The sequence below is a fragment of the Erythrolamprus reginae genome, chromosome 5 (genome assembly GCF_031021105.1).
Source record: "Erythrolamprus reginae isolate rEryReg1 chromosome 5, rEryReg1.hap1, whole genome shotgun sequence".
NCBI lineage: Eukaryota > Metazoa > Chordata > Lepidosauria > Squamata > Dipsadidae > Erythrolamprus > Erythrolamprus reginae.
In genome coordinates, this window is record NC_091954.1 from 28,022,913 (window position 1) to 28,036,394 (window position 13,482).

Below are 13,482 nucleotides of genomic sequence, written 5' to 3' on the forward strand. Positions count from 1 at the left end.
ACACCCCGCCAGAGAACGCAAAATCCCGCAGATAAATCACTGGCTTAAAGGATGGTGTCGCCATAAGAACTTCGGCTTCCTCGACCATGGCCTGCACTATCTCCAAGAAGGGCTTCTAGCAAGCGATGGGCTACACCTCACTAGAGCGGGGAAGAACCTCCTAGGCAACCGACTAGCCCAACTCATCAGGAGGGCTTTAAACTAGCTCTGAGAGGGGAGGGTGACCAAACTATACGACAAAACACTGAACAAAACAAGGAAGGGGAACGGGACAAGCCTACAAACAAACCTGAGATTAAAAAATTTCTACCTGCAAACAAACACAAACATCTAAAATGCCTGTACACGAACGCACAAAGCTTGGGAAACAAACAGGACGAACTGGAATTATTAATACACGAGGGCCAATATGATCTAATTGGAATCACAGAAACCTGGTGGGACGAAACACATGCCTGGAACACACAGATAATGGGTTACAACCTCTTCAAGAAGAACAGGTCAAACAAGAAAGGAGGAGGTGTTGCACTATACATCAAAGACCACTACACTGCCACAGAACTACATCCAACCAAAGATGATAACCCCCTAGAAATCATATGGGTCAACATAAAAGAAAAAAAGAGCAACACCACAATTGGAGTATACTACAGACCACCCAATCAAACAGACACAATGGACGACCTCTTCACATGCCAACTAACAGACATATCCAACAAACACAGCACGACAATAATGGGGGACTTCAACTACCCAGACATCAACTGGAAAACTAACTCAGCACCAAGCGGAAAGTCTGCCAAATTTCTTTCCAGTGTAGCTGACAACTTTCTAACCCAAAAAGTTGAAACAGGAACCAGAGGGAATGCTATATTAGACCTAATACTAACAAACAGGGAAGAAACAATAGAGGGAACAGAAGAAGAAGGGAAACTGGGAGAGAGCGACCACGTCATCCTCAAATTCAACATAGTGCAATCACTAGCTACTATACCCAACACCACTACAGTCCCAGACTTCAGAAAAGCGGACTTTAACAAGCTCAGAGCGAACCTTGAACAATGCCCCTGGAACAAACTCTTAGAAGGAAAAACCACTCAGGAAGCCTGGGTGATCCTAAAAAACAGCATCATAGACGTCCAAAACAACGCAATCCCCATGAAAAGGAAAAACAGGAAAACCAAAACTAAACCTGCATGGCTAAACAAAGCCCTCGCAGATGACATAAAAGGAAAAAAAGCTAAGTACAAACAATGGAAAGAAGGACTCATAACCAAAGCGGAATATCAGCAAACAGCCAGTTCCTGCAAACAAAAAATAAAAACAGCAAAGGCACAATATGAACAACACCTTGCAGCGGAAGTCAAAGACAACAAAAAAAGATTCTTCCAACACATCAACAATAAGAAGAAAATCAAAGAAACAATCATCACACTAAAAAACGAAGAGGGTAGAGAAATCACAGACAGCAATAACCAAGCACAGCTACTCAACGCCTACTTTGCAACAGTCTTCACACAAAAGGGAACCTCCCTCCAACCAATCTGCAATTTAACTGCAACAAACTGCCCCAGAACCGAACTCAACATAGACAAAAGCACAGTGAGGGACTACCTGAGGGAACTCAACGAATACAAATCACCAGGGCCAGACGGACTTCACCCCAAAGTCCTAAAAGAATTGGCAGACACCATAGCGGAACCACTCCTCCTCATCTACCAAATATCCTGGATCACTGGAGACCTACCGGAAGACTGGAAGCGAGCTGACGTAGTCCCCATCCACAAAAAAGGCAAAAAGACCGACCCAGGTAACTACAGACCAATCAGTCTGACCTCTATACCTGGAAAAATACTGGAGAAAATAATCAAAAAACAACTTACCCACTTCCTAGAAACAAACAAGATCATATCCAATAGCCAGCACGGATTCATCAGAAACAAATCATGCCAAACCAATCTCATATCATTTTTCAACACCATAACCAAGTCAGTTGACCAACGCAACTCAGTGGACCTCATATACTTGGACTTCAGTAAGGCTTTCGATAAAGTCGACCACAATCTCCTAATCCACAAACTAGAAAAAAATAGAGTAGATTGCTACACATGTAGATGGATAAACAGTTGGCTGACCAACCGCACCCAACGAGTTGTCCTCAACGGCACCAAATCCACATGGAAAAAAGTAGACAGTGGAGTACCACAGGGCTCTGTCCTGGGTCCTGTACTCTTTAACATCTTCATCAACGACCTGGACGAGGGAATAAAAGGGGAACTAATAAAATTTGCAGATGACACCAAGCTGGCGGGGGTAGCCAACACCCTTGAGGACAGGCTCAGAGTACAAGAAGACCTAGACAGACTATCACAGTGGGCCCATACCAACAAAATGAGGTTCAACACCAACAAATGCAGAGTCCTCCACCTCGGCAAAAAGAACCCTAGACATACATACAGCCTGGGAGATACCCCACTCAGCAGTAGTGACTGCGAAAGAGATCTTGGAGTCTTGGTCGACAATCAACTAAACATGAGTCAGCAATGTGCAGCAGCAGCCAAAAAAGCCAACTCAATCCTAAACTGCATCAACAGAGGAATACGCTCCAAGACCAGGGAATACCACTCTACTATGCCCTGGTCAGACCCCACCTGGAGTACTGCATCCAATTCTGGTCACCTCACTACAAAAAAGACATCGAAACTCTGGAGAAGGTGCAAAAAAGAGCAACCAAAATGATTAGGGGACTCGAAACCAAGACTTACGAAGAGAGATTGAGAGAACTGGGCATGGATAGCCTAGAAAAAAGAAGGTCTAGAGGGGACATGATAGCAGTTTACAGATACTGTACTTGAGGGGTTGCCACGGTGAGGAGGGGGTCTCTTTATTCCCCAGGGCACCAGAGGGCCGGACGAGGAACAATGGTTGGAAGCTGACCAAGGAGAGATTCAACCTGGAAATAAGGAAGAACTTCCTGACGGTCAGAGCGATCAACCAATGGAACTGCCTGCCAGGGGAGGTGGTGAACTCCCCAACTCTGGACACCTTCAAGAGGAGATTGGACTTCCATTTGGCTGGGGTGCTGTAGGGTTTCCTGCTCAGGCAGGGGGTTGGACTCGATGACCTAACGGTCCCTTTCAACTCCATTAATAAATAAAATAAATAAATAAATAAATGTTATGATTATGTCCAAAATTTATGCAAAAATGGCTATATTCATCAAAAACTCTGATTTTGTGACCACAACTTACAAAAGGTTCATGTTTATACAGACAAAAAGATGATTTTCAAGAAGTTAGATAAAATAGCTATTTTTTACTAAATTTAGGCTTAAGTAATTGGGAAAACATACTTTTTACCCTGTAACAAAACCTAATTAATATTTATTATGCAGTGTAAGTTAATGAGTTCCATTGGGATTGGGCATCATAGAAAAATAAATAAATAAATAAATAAATAAATAAATAAATAAATAAATAAATAACACATATACCTAATCAATCAATTGGATAGATTTGGGTGAATGGATATGAATGTTTAAACTTTTTTAAACTGTTGTAATTTAAAAGTTCTCATTCCATTACAAGTGTATTTTTAAAAACTAGATCCATTTGGGAATAAAGATTATCAGAAGTCAGACAAAGCTTTTCTAAAGAAGGGAATTATGCATTTGTTTAACTTTTTGTTTTGTTCATGAGTAAACGACTGATTTTCTCCTCCCTGGAAAACAGTTTTCAAAAATATCAAAGCAATAAAAGCCAGTTGATTTGTTCTTTAAAAACAGAATTTTTTTTCTGGCAGAAAAAAAAACACCATTCCCTTTGATAATGTACAGATATAAAAGATACAATTACAGCAAAAGTCCAAAGCTTTATATGAACTATTATTCTGCCTTTTGCTTCAAAGTGAATGAACAAATCTATTCAGAAGGGATCAGTGTAAGAATTAGAATTTACAAAGAGGATTCTGAATATGAATATTTGGTCCTCCTATATTTCTTAAAAGTAACACATATCTCAGTTCTATAAATAAGGCACCAATAAAATAATATATTTTTCAGGGATTTTGGAATGAGACACTTCTTACTTAATTTTGAAACTACTCAGTAGAGGACAGGTAGCAATAGAAATAGCATTTAGGCTTACATATTGCCCTATAACACTTTCTTGGTGGTTTACAATTTAAGCATTATTTGCATACTGCCCCCGACAATCTGGGTCCTTATTTTACCAATCTTGGAAGGGTGGAAGGTCTGAGTCAATCTTAACCCCACTAGGATCAAACTCCAGGCTAGGGGTTTGCTTGCAATATTTGATTTGATTTGATTTATTGGATTTATATGCCGCCCCTCTCCGCAAACTCGGGGCGGCTCACAACAAGGTAAAAACAATACATAATAACAAATCCAATACCTACCAATCCAATTACAATTTAAGCTAAAAAATTCATAAAAAACAACCCCAGAATATTAAAAAAACAAGCACACAATCAATCTAACACCAAAACAACATGGGCAAGGGGGAGATGTTTCAGTTCCCCCATGCCTGACGGCAGAGGTGGGTTTTAAGGAGTTTGCGAAAGGCAAGGAGGGTGGGGGCAATCCTAATCTCAGTGGGGAGCTGGTTCCAGAGGGTTGGAGCCGCCACAGAGAAGGCTCTTCCCCTGGGTCCCGCCAGACAGCATTGTTTAGTCGACGGGACCCGGAGAAGGCCAACTCTGTGGGACCGAACCGGTTGCTGGGATTCGTGCGGCAGAATGCGGTCCCGGAGATATTCTCGTCCGGTGCCATGAAGGGCTTTATAGGTCATAACCAACACTTTGAATTGTGACCGGCAACCAATGCAGACTGTGGAGTGTTGGAGTGATATGGGCATACTAAGAGAAGCCCATAATTGCTCTTGCAGCTGCATTCTGCACGATCTGAAGTTTCCGAACACTTTTCAAAGGTAGCCTCATGTAGAGAGCGTTACAGTAGTCGAGCCTCGGGGTGATGAGGACATGAGTGACTGTGAGCAATGACTCCCGGTCCAAATAGGGCCGCAACTGGCGTACCAGGCGAACCTGGGCAAATGCCCCCCTCGCCACAGCTGAAAGATGTTTCTCTAATGTGAGCTGTGGGTCGAGGAGGACGCCCAAGTTGCGGACCCTCTCTGAGGGGGTCAATAATTCCCCCCCCAGGGTAATGGATGGACAGATAGAATTGTCCTTGGGAGGCAAGACCCACAGCCACTCCGTCTTGTCTGGATTGAGTTTGAGTTTGTTGACACCCATCCAGGCCCCAACAGCCTCCAGGCACCGGCACATCACTTCCACTGCTTCATTGACTGGACATGGGGTGGAGATGTATAACTGTGTATCATCGGCGTATTGATGATACCTCACCCCGTGTCCTTGGATGATCTCGCCCAGTGGTTTCATGTAGATATTAAATAGCAGGGGGGAGAGGACCGACCCCTGAGGCACACCACAAGGGAGAGACCTCGAGGTCGACCTCTGACCCCCCACTAACACCGACTGCGACCAACCGGAGAGGTAGGAGGAGAACCACTGGAGAACAGTGCCTCCCACTCCCAACCCCTCCAGCCGGTGCAGAAGGATACCATGGTCGATGGTATCGAACGCCGCTGAGAGGTCAAGGAGCACCAGGACAGAGGACAAGCCCCTGTCCCGGGCCTGCCAGAGATCATCCATCAACGCGACCAAAGCAGTTTCCGTGCTGTAGCCGGGCCTGAATCCAGACTGTTGAGGACCGAGATAATTGGCTTCTTCCAAGGACCGCTGGAGTTGAAGAGCCACCACCTTCTCAACAACCTTCCCCATAAAAGGAAGGTTGGAGACTGGACGGTAGTATTAAGCACGGCTGGGTCCAGGGAAGGCTTCTTGAAGAGGGGGCGCACAAGGGCCTCCTTATAAAGGGCCGGAAAGGACCCCCTCCCCAAGGAGGTGTTGACAATCTCCTGGACCCAGCTCCGTGTCACCTCCCGACTGGCCGAAACCAGCCAAGAGGGACACGGATCCAGTAAACAGGTGGCGGAACTCACAGCTCCAATGGCCTTGTCCACTTCATCAGGTGACACAAAGTCAAACTCTGCCCAGACAGATGGACAAAGATGTTTAGCCTCAGTCACCTCGACTGACTCGTTGTCAGTCGACTCTGTTTTACAATTGGAGTTGAGGTCCGCCCGGATCCGAGCGATTTTATCAGCGAAAAACGTGTTAAAATCCTCAGCACTGCTCTGCAAGGGCTCCCCAACTCCCCCCTGATTAAGAAGGGAGCGGGTTACCCTAACCAGAGTGGCCGGGCGGGATTCCGCTGATGCAATCAAAGCGGCATGATACGCGCATCTTGCCGCCTTGAGCGCCACTTTGTAAGTCTTAATATGAGCTCTTACAAGTGTTCAATCGGATTCAGACTTACTCTACCTCCATCGCTTCTCTAGACGTCTCTTCTGGCGCTTCAACTTCCGGAGCTCCTCATTGTACCATGGAGCTCTACGGGGTCTAGTGCCGCGGAGAGGTCGCAACGGCACAATCCGGTCAAGAGCCCCTACTGCAGCCTTGTTCCAGGCCTCAGCAAGAGACTCTGCCGAACTGTGAACGAGTGTATCTGGAATAACCCCAAGCGCCCTCTGAAAATCTTCTGGATCCATCAGGCGTCTGGGGCGGAACAACTTAATCGGTTCCGCCTCCCTGCGGGGAAGGATTGGAGCCAGGAAGTTAAGCCGCAGTAGGAAATGATCTGACCATGACAAAGGCAACACTTCTAAGCCCCTTAGTCTCAGACCATTACTCAATTGCTCAGAGAGGAATATCATATCGGGCACGTGCCCACCCTCGTGAGTCGGACCCTGAACTACTTGAGTCAGGTCCATGGCTGTCATGGTGGCCATGAACTCCTGTGCCAGTCCAGAGGAACCGCCGAGTGATGGCAGATTGAAGTCCCCCAGGACAAAAAGTCTGGGGAACTCCACCGCCAACCTGGCCCCCTTCTCGAGCAGCACAGGCAGGGCTGTTGACACGCAGCTGGGAGGCAGGTACGTGAGTAACAAGCCCACCTGAACCCCTAAGTCCAACTCCACCAGAAGGGATTCGCAACCCGTTACCTCTGGAGCAATGAGCCTACGCAGGCAAAGACTCTCCCTGGCTATAATAGCCACTCCTCCTCCCCTTCCCTGGCGTCGAGGTTGGTGCCATACCCGAAACCCAGCTGGACAGATTTCCAAGAGAGGAACTCCTCCCTCCGGGCCCAGCCAGGTTTCAGTCACACAAGCCAGGTCGACCTCCTCATCCAGGATCAAATCCCAGATGAGGAGAGCTTTATTTACCACCGACCTGGCATTGAGCAGCAGCAACTTGAGCCCAGGGCCAGAATTACACTCATCACCAGTATCTTGGGTTGAGCTCAAGGAGCCGGAAGAAGGGATCGCTACTAAGCAGCGATCTCTCCTTCCCCTGGAACAGCTAGCTCCAAGGCTCCCACCATATCTGCCTCTCCCCAGCAAGACCGGAATATTTTGACCCTCCGCCACCCCAGAGATAGGTGCCCCCTCCTCTCCTGCCTCTCCAGCATCAGGTGTGCTAAGGGTATCATTTAAATCATAACCATTCAATTCATACATACTGTAATCCCACCCACCAAACCCATTCCATTCACTATCCCCCTCCCACCCACCCCCATATTGTATTTTAACCATTGCTTCACCAAAGATAGGACCAATACATATGGCAATTTTGTCCACAGATTAAACATTTCATGAGATTTCTTGATATTAATGGCAGTCAGCAAAAACCAGTTCCACAAATAACATAAATGTTCTGGAGTTGTTTAAAGTCCTTTGGCAATTGTTGGGAATGCTAGAGAAAAAGGGTTAGCATCTCTGCAAAGGAACTGCCAGGGTAATGTGACCAGTTTCCTTACTGACCTGTGGGACAGTCCTGATTTTTAATAATTTGTCCTGCATCTCACAGCTTTTAAAAAAGTCCTGATTTGTTTTTGGCGGCCATGAGGGCCAAATCTGACACAAAGATAAACAGGTTGCCTCCCTCCCGCCCGCCAGCCAGCCACAATTTGTGAGACTTTCTGAAGAAAGGGGTATGGTGTGTGTGCGGTGTTCTTTTGTGTGTGTGGAGTGAGAGAGGATGAAATCTGGAAAAGGGAGGAAGAGAGAAATTATCCACCAATGTGTGATCTTTGTTGTGAGCCACCCCGAGTCTGCGGAGAGGGGCGGCATACAAATCTAAATAATAAATAAATAAATCTGGGTGGGCATCGTGTCACCCTAGCCTGGCATTCTCTCCCCCCTCACAGCGGCATCCAACCATGGTATGTGCTGGCAGGAGCTAACAGGTCCATGCAAGTCACCACCCTTCCTAGCTGGCATCCCGAGACTGGCACCTCGTGCAGGAGGTGGTCACTTGGTGTCCTGGGCTGAACCGCAGAGCCACCCTTTGACAGTTTGCCAGAGGGTAGAAGAAGGAGAAGGAGGAGGGAGCCTGTCTCAGTGCCTGCCTGTCGGATGAGGAAGAAGCCTGGCGGTGTCAGTAGCTACTACTACTTTGCAGTTTAGATGGCTGAATGTCTGGGGCTGGGTGGGGGCTTCAAGTGAGGGATGCTGCTCTCCACATAGAGGGGCCTGGAGGATGGGGCAGGAGAAGAGCTGCCATATGGTCCTTTCTGCCTGCCAGGCATCTTGCTGCCAAAGGCGGTGAGTGGGACTCAGCAAAAGGTCAGAGTAGGTGATGCTGAGGAGAGGCGGCTGGCAAGAAGAAGGCTCCCCCTGCCCGGCCGGACTGGCAGAGGCCAAGCCAGTGGCTCACCAAGTTGGCCTGCCTGCCCTCCCTCCCACCCCTCAGGTCGAAACCCAACTCGCTCCTTCGCTTCCCTGCCCAGATCCTCCCTCCAAAGAAGACTTACAACCCCCAAACCCATGGTGCTCATCCAGCATGGCAAACTGGGGGAACACCTAGTGGGTGTTTTCTTTGGGCAAAAACATGCAGTGAAGCATGCACGGCTCCAACAACAGGGCTCCTCCCAGGCGTTTTTAGGCTTGCTCTCTGCAGTTTCCCTTTGGAGCGCTGAGTGGGAACCCAACTTTTCTCAGGAGTGACCCAGCCCAGAGAAAAGTACCGGCCCGTTCTCTTCCACAACATATACACGCTCCCCTCGTTTCAGATAATTTAGGTAACTAATTTATTTATTTATTTGACCAAATTTTTAATCAAGGAAACTCCCCCACCCATCCACCCTGGTCAATGGTGTCCTGCTTTATCACCTTATGCCAGGGCCAATTATATATACTAGACTTTTTCACATTTGTTTCCTAAATAAAATTGCCATCTTCTCTATTTGACTTATGTTCTGCCTGGCCTCAAGCCACCCAAGAACAAAGTAATGAATCAAACACACACACACAAATTTGTAAAAATCAAACAAGGATTGTTCTTATGTTCAGAAAACTGCAAACCACGAAGTTTCAGAGCAATGTGAGCTTAAGTAGGCAACAGGTCAGAGTTAATTACTCCAGTCCGTGCAGGAGCCTTTCAGGCTTACAGCAACCAGGATTAACTCACAATTGGAATTTCAGAATGTCACAGAGATCCAAAGGCCAAAACGAAACCACAATGCATCAATGTCTCTCTCGAAAGCTGAACAATAATCTCCCACATAAACCTCACCCCTACCAACACTGGCTGGGCAAGCTACTGTTTAGAAATAGGGAACAACATCTACTATATAATCACTAACACAAATGAAGTTACCTAATTGGGTAAATAATTGTTTACAGAGAAAATCAAGGAGTCCAATAATATATTTGTTTGTTTCCTTCACTGTAAATTAATGTTCCAGGCTGGTTGAGCTAATGCAAATAAGGCCGCCTGAAATATATAACAAACCTAATAATTAATTAGCAATTCCTAGTTAATATTGGCTCATGCCTGAGAGATCAAAAGGAACTCCAAGATGATAGGTGAAATGGAGAAGCTGAAAAAAAAGTTCTGGAACAAAATAATGGAAAATCACTTCAGATTATTTACATCACATTGATATTAAATTAGATTGTTGGTCCATTAATCCAATCTCATTCTAAACAGAAGTTGAACTGAACTCAAAAAAGTTCAGGTTTATAATTCTGACTTCAAAAAGGACAAAAGTTCAGAATAATTGCTAATGTTTCAAACAGGTTTCTACTTCTTTGAGGCTAATGCTGAGCTAGGCAAGAGGCAGTCTAAATAAACATACCTTATCTATCTTTGGCCAAAAGGATTTCCTAAGAAGTTTACCTTGTTTTTTTCTGAGACATAGAGAAGGTGAAAAATACTTGATTAGTGACTGAAAGGAAAGCAGTCTAATCCTCCATTATCCCCAAGGGAATGTGATGTAGTTCCTGCTCAGTAAGTATGCTTTCTTATTCTTGTTAATGTCTCTGAATGTGCAAAAAAAATGACATTTTAGAGCAAAATATTGACAGGGAGAGAGCTATCTTAATCTCTCTTGGGTGAAAAGATAAAGAGTAAACATATTACAAATAGGAAGGGAGAGGCTTTCTAATGATAACTGCACGAAGGATAATAATAAGTGTTGATAACCTGCGCTAAGCCATATTGTTACTTATTGGTTCTGATTTTGGTTTTGATAAAGGGTGAACCCAACTATTCTTAAAAAAAAACCCTACAGGTCAGTTATAGTTGAATTTTTGAAAAAAAAGTAGTTTCAATAAAGTACTTATTGAAGTCCAGACTATATTACTCTGTTGAGATGCATACTGCAAATCATCTATATCTGTACAGGATAATATAATATATATTTCTAGTATCTTTTAACACTCTTCTGCTAAATGAAGCATTTATGTGCCTAAAGCATGTGGCAATTATTAGTCTTACAGATTGATACCCTTGCTTATTATCCACTCAGCTGCACACTAATCACAGTAATTTGAATCAAATAATACTGATAAAAAATCTATTAATAATATAACCAGTTATAAAGCCAGTTATATGACCACAGAGAACTATAATGGATTTTTTTTTTAAAAAAATGTATATAGCTATATTACAGCTTATAACAGCACCAACTGTCTCAGCATAAATGAATAGGCCTTTGCCACATTGAATTTGAACATGTAAATATGTAAAACAATTTGTGTTAATTCCAATTTTGTATTTTTAAAATCCAAATAACTATATGCCATGAACAATGTAAAATGTAGAATAATTTTAAAAAACTGAATGATTGTTATCAAATAGTGGTATTTTATTACCAGACATTTACCTGCATGCATACATCTAGAGAAGCGATGGAGGAAGAGTAAGTTCGAATCCGATCGAACACTTGTAAGAGCTCATATTAAGAGTTACAAAGTGGCGCTCAAGGCGGCAAGATGCGCATATCATGCCGCCTTGATTGCATCAGCGGAATCCCACCCGGCCGCTCTGTTTAGGGTGACCAGCTCCCTTCTTAACCAGGGCGGAGTTGGGAAGCCCTTGCAGAGTAGTGCCAAGGATTTTAACATGTTTTTCGCTGATAAAATCGCTCAGATCCCGGCAGACCTCGACTCCAATTGGATGACAGAGTCGAATGACAACAAGTCAGTCGAGGTGACTGGGGCCCGTACTTGTCCATCTGTCTGGGAAGAGTTTGATCTGGTGACACCTGATGAAGTGGACAAGGCCATTGGAGCTGTGAGTTCCGCCACCTGCTTACTGGATCCATGTCCCTCCTGGCTGGTCTCGGCCAGCAGGGAGGTGACATGGAGCTGGGTCCAGGAGATTGTCAACGCTTCTTTGGGGAGGGGGTCCTTTCCGGATCCCTACAAGGAGGCACTTGTGCGCCCCCTCCTCAAGAAGCCTTCCCTGGACCCAGCCATTCTTAACAACTATTGGCCAGTCTCCAGCCTTCCCTTTATGGGGAAGGTTGTTGAGAAGGTGGTGGCGGTCCTTGGAAGAAGCCAATTATCTAGGCCCTCAGCAGTCAGGATTCAGGCCCGGCTACAGCATGGAAACTGCTTTGGTCGCGTTGATGGATGATCTCTGGTGGGCCCGGGACAGGGGTTTATCCTCTGTCCTGGTGCTTCTTGACCTCTCAGCAGCTTTCGATACCATCCATGGTATCCTTCTGCGCTGGCTGGAGGGGTTGGGAGTAGGAGGCACTGTTCTCCAGTGGTTCTCCTCCTACCTCTCCGGTCGGTTGCAGTCGGTGTTAGTGGGGGGTCAGAGGTCGACCTCTAGGCTTCTCCCTTGTGGGGTGCCTCAGAGGTTGGTCATCTCCCCCCTGCTATTTAACATCTACATGAAACCGCTGGGTGAGATCATCCAAGGGCACGGGGTGAAGTATCATCAGTACGCGGATGATACCCAGTTGTACATCTCCACCCCATGTCCAGTCAACGAAGCAGTGGATGTGATGTGCTGCTGCCTGGAGGCTGTTGGGGTCTGGATGGGTGTCAACAGACTCAAACTCAACCCTGATAAGACGGAGTGGCTGTGGGTTTTTCCTCCCAGGGACAATTCCATCTGTCCATCCATCACCCTGGGGGGGAATCATTGCCCCCCTCAGAGAGGGTCTGCAACTTGGGTGTCCTCCTCAATCCACAGCTCACATTAGAGAAACATCTTTCAGCTATGGCGACGGGGGCATTTGCCCAGGTTCGCCTGGTGCACAGGTTGCAGCCCTATTTTGATCGGGAGTCACTGCTCACAGTCACTTATGCCCTCGTCACCTTGAGGCTCGACTACTGTAACACTTTCTACATGGGGCTACCTTTGAAGAATGTTCGGAAACTTCAGATCGTGCAGAATGCAGCTGCGAGAGCAATCATGGGCTTCCCTAAGTATGCCCATGTTACACCAACACTCTGCAGTCTGCATTGGTTGCCGATCAGTTTCTGGTCACAATTCAAAGTGTTGGTTATGACCTATAAAGCCCTTCATGGCATCAGACCAGAATACCTCCGGGACCACCTTCTGCTGCATGAATCCCAGCAACCGGTTAGTTCCCACAGAGTTGGCCTTCTCTGGGTCCCGTCGACTAAACAATGTCATTTGGCGGCCCTGACCCTCTGGAACCAGCTCCCCCAGAGATCAGAATTGCCCCCACCGTCCTTGCCTTTTGTAAGCTTCTTAAAACCCACCTCTGTCGTCAGGCATGGGGGAATTCAGATATTCCTTTCCCCCAGGCCTATACAATTTATGCATGGTATGTTTGTGTGTGTTTGGTTTTTTAATAAGGGTTTTTAGTTATTTTAAATATTAGATTTGTCATATGCTGTTTTATTATTGTTGTTAGCCACCCCGAGTCTACGGAGAGGGGCAGCATACAAATCAAATCAAATCAAATCAAATCAAATCAATCAATAAATAAATACTAACAAAAAATTAAATAATATCCTTGGACTAGACTAGACTGGACTGGACTAGGATCTTTATTGTTAACAACCAGACCATAACAAACACTTGGATAAATAACATCGACATTTATTAGCAGAT

The 13,482-nt window shown here is 45.6% G+C and overlaps 1 protein-coding gene across 4 annotated transcripts in view; it reads right to left on the reverse strand.

Moving 5' to 3' along the window:
- PCDH15 (protocadherin related 15) overlaps nt 1–13,482 on the reverse strand; it is a 1,574,801-nt gene that overhangs the window by 414,486 nt on the left and 1,146,833 nt on the right. The gene's annotated exons all lie outside the window — the stretch shown is intronic.